The 6,582-nt window shown below is 42.3% G+C and overlaps 1 pseudogene across 1 annotated transcript; it reads left to right on the forward strand.

The window, feature by feature from the left end:
- The first annotated feature begins 4,322 nt into the window (after nt 1-4,322).
- Nucleotides 4,323-6,095, forward strand: LOC307103619 (claudin-7-like; annotated as a pseudogene). Its single transcript has 2 exons — nt 4,323-4,746; nt 5,888-6,095. The product of its transcript is annotated as a claudin-7-like (transcript).
- The last annotated feature ends 487 nt before the right edge of the window (nt 6,096-6,582 follow it).

A 6,582-nucleotide genomic window follows, 5' to 3' on the forward strand; every position in this document is an offset into this window, starting at 1 on the left:
CCCCCAACTGCCCTCCCCTGCTGGCCTGGCCACCCATAACTGCTCTCCCTTGCCAGCCTGTTCCCCCCCAACTGCCCTCCCCTGCTGGCCTGGTCACCCCTAACTGCCCTCTCCTGCCAGCCTGGTCACCCCTAACTGCCCTCCCCTGCAGGCCTTATCCCCCCCCCCCCAACTGCCCTCCCCTGCTGGCCTGATCGCCCACAACTACCCTTCCCTGCCAGCCATCTTATGGTGGCCATCTTGGACCACATGGGAGCAGCCATCTTTGACCATACGGGGATGGCCATCTTGTGCGATGGTGTGAGGGTCAACTTGTGTATTACCTCTTTATTATATAGGATAAATGTTTTATGGCCTCTTTTTTACATACTATACATATATGTCACAATACAGTTGTGTATGTTTTATTTTACTTGAAGTTCCATCTAAATGCCCTCCCAAAAAGCCGAGATAAATAGAGGACCCTCAATGAGCAGGTACCAGAATCAAGTAGGCCAATTTGTGAGAGATTTTTCATATACCCCTGTGATCTTTTCAGATTTCAGCCTTTTAAGCTTTCTCCCAAATAATGAACATTTGCTGGGCTGCTATGGTTTGAGTGACAAGGGAAAGGAATACTAGAAGAGAAGCCACTGTATTTGCAACTCAGTTGGCTTGCAAGAAGTAATTTGAGAAAGATTCCCCCAGCAGCATGTCAATAAATGTAAAACAACATTTAGTCAGCAAAAGAGACACCTAAAAGTAGGGAAGTTGTATACCAGTTTGTCAGCTATAGCCCTAACTGTGTCCTCTGTCTCAGAATAATTATTGAGTACCCGCTTTTGTTCTCAAAAGTGTCCCACTATGACAATAAATTACGTGGTCATTTTATACATAAAGGAAAAGATATAAAGATATTGCGGGCAGTGAAGGACTCATCCAGGAAGACTTCATAAAAAGGGAGCATCTGGAGCTAGATGCTATGGCTCTAATTGGCAAAGAAGAATGGAGAAAATTTGTTTAAAATAAATTATCAGAGAGAAATAGAGAAGGAGAGAAAGAGAAAAGAAGAAGAAGAAGAAGAAGAAGAAGAAGAAGAAGAAGAAGAAGAAGAAGAAGAAGAAGAAGAAGAAGAAGAAGAAGAGATGGAGAAAAATAGGAAAAGAAGGAGAAATGTTTGTGTATTTGTTTAGATCTGTATTAAAAAGAAATCTATTGGGAGTAGCTATTGTTTCTTTGTCTAACTTTTCTTCTGTAGGAGTTTCTAAAGAGCATGTCTGAGTTTTTGTGTGTGTTTTTTTTTTCACATCAATTCCCTTTTCACATGAGATAAGTAAAAGATAGATTGGAAATAGAAGTAGAGTTGATTTATAAATTAGAGAGGGTTCATTCCATGTCCTCCATCTTGTCCATGGAGTAAAGGATGGAATCTTCCTACCCTTTCACATCAAGCAGCTTGTGACCTGTAATTCTTGCTATTTCTCAATATGCATTCTTGTGTCTGTGTTAATTAACAGAATGCTATAATCTATGAGCTTTCCTCTTTTGATCCTTCCAGCTGAACATATCAACATTCTCAATTTTATTAACAAAAGAAGCTATTTTTAGGTGTGATGATCACATAAGGACAAATCAAGCAAGTGGCAATTCCACAATGTTCCTGTGAGATTTTCTCCTTCACGTGGTCTCAGCTCATAAGTCATTGCTTTGCAAACCTTGTGCTAAGTGGACTAAGTCAAAACGTTTTTGTTTATTTTTTTCTTTCAAAAATATCAACTTGCATATAACCATATGATGAATAAATGTTTTAGGGGATGGGACAAGAAATAAAACAGAATAAAAAGGAGTGAGCAGAAGGAATAAAAGATCACACAGAAACCAGAAAACTAGAAGTTATTATGGTGTGTGTGTGTGTTGTGTTTTATTTTATTTTCATTTCTCTTCTTGCATATTTTTCTAAACAGTGGCTAAATTGGGGTAGGTCAAATCTGATCAGGATTCCACCTGCATTATCTTTGTGGATTTGTGAATGAGGAGACGAGGAATTGAACCAGATAGGAAACTCTTGAGGGAAGGGGATTCAAATGAACAAGTTTCAACATTCCTCAGGCAAATCCAATCCTGCGTGTATTTTAGCTTCCAGAGATTCCAGGAAAAAAAAAAATGGTAGAGTCCCTAGGAGATAAGCAATTTATTTGACTCAAGAGAATGAGTGGGAAAAAAGGCCCAGGTTCCAGCTTTGAAACAGACATTCCTATGAGACAAAACAAAGTATAATTTTCTAATTTATTCATGGTAGTTAAAATTAATAACAGCAATCAAATCATGGTTTAGCTACAGGAAAAAAATTAATTTACTGGTTGCAGGTATGGTAAGCTCTGGGTATCAATTTTCTGGGTATAGGAGAATCACTCAGAATTATCCTAAAATACTACATCATATCAAAAAAGATGCTTGTCAGCCAAAAGACTCACACCACATGCATTTAAGCAAATTAATGCCAATTCTAAGGCCTCAGTAAACATTATCAGTGATGTCTTCATTGGTCATGGTTTTAAAGCTGCCATTTTTCTACATAGACAATTCAGATCTCCCATTTAGTCTCTGCTGAGGAAGAGATAAGAATCATAAAGTCATATGTTAGATTATTCCTCAGCATTTCATGGCCAAAGGACTTTGTATCCAGTACTGAAACTTATGAACATAAAGGACAGGGAATGACAGGGAAACCTACAAGAATTTCTCCCTGTTAACACAGACTCCAATAAATGTCATAGTTATTAAGACTTGGCAAGTCAAAACTTTTCAGTAAGGTAAAAGGTGTAAAAACAGTTTAGCTTGGAGCAGGGAAGAGAGGCATACAATTTGTGTTTTAAAGCATGGATGTCCACCATATACATACAATCCTTATTAAGTAGTGTGACAAATGTTTATTTTTTTCCCCCAATCCTTTTCCAAATAATGGGGGAGATCAGCTCTTTCCCAGAATGAAAAAGGTGGTGATGGCAATTTTCCCTTAGGTAAACTAGCTGAGCCTGTTAGCAGAGATGCCAAAGGGAAGCCACCCAGAGACAAGGCTTCCAAGTATTAGGATGGGATTTTCTTCTTAATAATCAAGCTCATCTGCTTATTTAGACAACTTTCATCGTCTCTCCTTTTTAAAACAAATACACTTGGGTGGAATGTTCATTTTTAAGTGTTGTTTACATTGGGATTAATTTTTGAGTGGTGTGTTGGTAGAGATTAGTATATAGTTAAGTATATAGTTAACAGAGAACAAGGATGACTGCTTCAGATGGGTCAACTGGTGGATGTGGAAGATGAAGGTTGAGGAGAGATGACAAAGACATCAGGAGGCAGCCCTAGCTGGTTTGGCTCAGTGGATAGAGTGTCAGCCTTCTACTGAAGAGTCCCCGGTTCAATTCTGGTCAAGGGCATATGCCTGTTTTTTTGTGGGCTCGATCCTTGGTAGGGGTGTTCGGGAGGCAGCCGATCAATGATTCTCTCTCATCATTGATGTTTCTATCTCTCTCTCCCTCTCTCTTCCGCTCTGAAATCAATAATAAATATCTTTTTTAAAAAGACATCAGGAGGCAGAACATGATAGATGAGAAGAGGGGAGGATGAGAAAAAGGTGAAGATTAATTTTACTGAATGAAAACTTTTATCTGAACTGGCTCTGGCCATTCCAGGAATTAGCCCATGCAGTACCATGCAATACCATGCAATATCCATTTATCTGGCAGATCTGAACACTTGGTATGTTCCAGGTGCTCAACTAAAGTCTAGGGATTCAAAATTGAACAAGATATAGTGATGGCTTATGTCACAGATTACATCCCAGAGGAAACTACATCTAAATTGAGCTTTGAAGGGCCCCCAACGCCCTACATATACTCGGTGAGCTGCACCTGTCCGCCCGCATCCGCCCGCCTGCACCTGCCAGCTCACCGCTGCTTGCACCTCGGCCTCCGGCAGAGAGCCCAGGGTCCTTCGGGGACTTCTGCACCCAGAACCACCCATTCGGCCCCTCCACCTTTTGTTTGGGAATCATGGCCGAGAGCACAGGAGGTGGGGGAGGGGAACGGCCTGGACTTGGGGGATCGCAGGTCATGAGTCCTCGGAGCATAACCTGTTCCCTCTGCTGTGAGACCCTCGCCCGCCGGAGGGGCGCTTTGTGTTTACTTCGGGTGATAAAAAATTCGCAGTCACTGGACCAGAAACTATTTTTCGCTTTGGGTGACTTATAACTCCAACCCAAGTTGTCTGTTGGGATCGCCCCTCAAAAGTTTCTTTTTCTGCAGAGGCTCCCACCTGCGCCCCTCGTCTTTTGTGAGGGCGGAATGGCCAACTCGGGCCCGCAGCTGCTCGGCTTCTCCTTGGCCTTGCTGGGCTGGGTGGGCCTGGTGGTGTGCACCGCCCTTCCGCCATGGCGATGAGCTCCTATGCGGGCGACAACATCATCACAGCCCAGGCCATGTACAAGGGGCTGTAGAAGGACTGCGTCAGAGCACGGGAGTGATCAGTTGCAAAATGTACGACTCGGTGCTCGCCCTGCCCGCGGCCCTTCAGGCCACTAGAGCTCTAATGGTGGTGTCTCTCGGGCTGGGCTTCCTAGCCATGTTCGTGACCACGATGGGCATGAAGTGTACACGCTGTGGGGGAGATGACAAAGTGAAAAAAGCCCGTAGAGCCATGACCGGAGGCATCATTTTCATCGTGGCAGGTCTTGCTGCTTTGACAGCTTGCTCCTGGTACGGCCATATGATTATCACAGACTTTTTTTTTTAATTACTTTATTGATTAAGGTATCACATATTTGTCCTCATCTCCCCCCACTCCCATCCCAAACCCCTCCCCACGCATGCCCCCACCCCCCTGTTGTCCGTGATCACTGGTTAGGCTCATATGCAAGCACACAAGTCCTTTGGTTGATCTATCTCCCTTATCCCCACCCTCCCCTACTTTCCCTCTGAGGTTTGACAGTCTGATCAATGCTGTTCTTGTTCATCAGTCTATGTTGTTCATCATTTCCCCTAGATGAGTGAGCTCATGTGATACTAGAAATTCACTTATAAGAACCGAAAATGAGACAAGCAATAATGGTTATGCTGAGAGGCAAATGAATCAGTCTATAGTGAGTTTCTTTCTGGGCCAACAGTTCTTTTGAGTCCCAATTTCTATGTCCAACAGTTCCTTATGTGTACATAACAACAATGATATTTCAGTTCTGGATGGTGGACAAATGGTGATAATGCAGGTCCGACCCTCTCTGGTTTGGTCCTGGGCAACCTGCAGTGAAGCACAGCTGCTGACTTCTAGTATGGCAAAGCATGGTCAGCGTCTTCCATCTCTGGACTGTTTCTCTTCTGACTTCATGGCTGGAGCACTCCTGTCAATTCCTCTCTGTTGCAGGAATCCACATGGTCTCAGAGTTGTTTTCTGAAAATATACAAACATATTCTCGACCAAAAGTTAATAAAGAAATCTTTTCTATAAATTTGACTTGCGATCCTTTTTCATTTTTTGCCCAAACAATTTTCCTTTGGCTTGTTTTGACCCCATGTATGTTTTACATGTTGTCTTGCTGTTAGCATTACAAATGGAAGTTAATTTTCTAAAGTAAAAATTTTCTAGATGTAATCTACTTACAGGATATTTATCCTTACATGATATTCTTCTACTATCCCCCCTTTTTTGGTTTAAATATTAGGAGGCTTTTGGAAATTTTATGCTGTAATCTTGATAGCTTTTAAATTTTAATTTTTTAAATTTAACAGTAAAATAGTAGTCAAGTTTTCAGGCTAATTTAAATTGGCTAATTGAAATAAGCGAATATTCTAGAAAAATCAATTGTACTGTACAAAAAAGCTGTTCCTAAAGTGATAACTAAAATTTTTATTGGTAGTTTATCACAGACTTTTGTAACCCATTGGGCCCCATGAATATTAAGTACGAGTTTGGTCCTGCCATCTTCATCTGCTGGGTCAGGGTCTGCTCTGGTCCTCTTGGGAGCTGCAATGCTCTCTTGCTCCTGTCCTGGGAGTGAGGGCAAAGCTAGGTATGATGCACCCCGCTCATACTCTAAGCCCAACTCTGCCAAGGAGTATGTGTGAGCTAGGACTCCATTGCCCCAGCCTGGTAACCTAGACACTTGAAAGGACCTGGGGCAGAGCTCAGCCTGTGGGCAGGATGTGTAATGGAAGCTGTAGGTCACTGCAGTCCTGCACACCATGTACAGTTCCCTGGGCGCTGGGTGGGGGAGAATAAAGGAGGGGTGGGTGTGCTTTTTGTACAGTAATAAAAAGTATGTTTTGGGGGAAAACAAATAAGTAAGTTGAGCTTTGAGGAATGAATAATAATTCATGGGCAGTAGTATGTAGCAGGACATGACCAGCAGTGACTTCTAATTCAACTGAACACTTACTCATTGCTTGCAGTTCTTTGACTCTTCCTCGGAGTAACTCTACATTTTGTCTCCTAGTGCCTTCAATATTGCCCCACATCTAATTACTGTCAGGGGACGACCTAGACTCCTATTTCTCAGAGGAAAGAGGATCCACCATTCATGAAATTCTTCTGTTTTCCTCTATCATCACCCAT

Source organism: Cnephaeus nilssonii (genome assembly GCF_951640355.1).
Source record: "Cnephaeus nilssonii genome assembly, chromosome: 7".
Lineage (NCBI taxonomy): Eukaryota > Metazoa > Chordata > Mammalia > Chiroptera > Vespertilionidae > Cnephaeus > Cnephaeus nilssonii.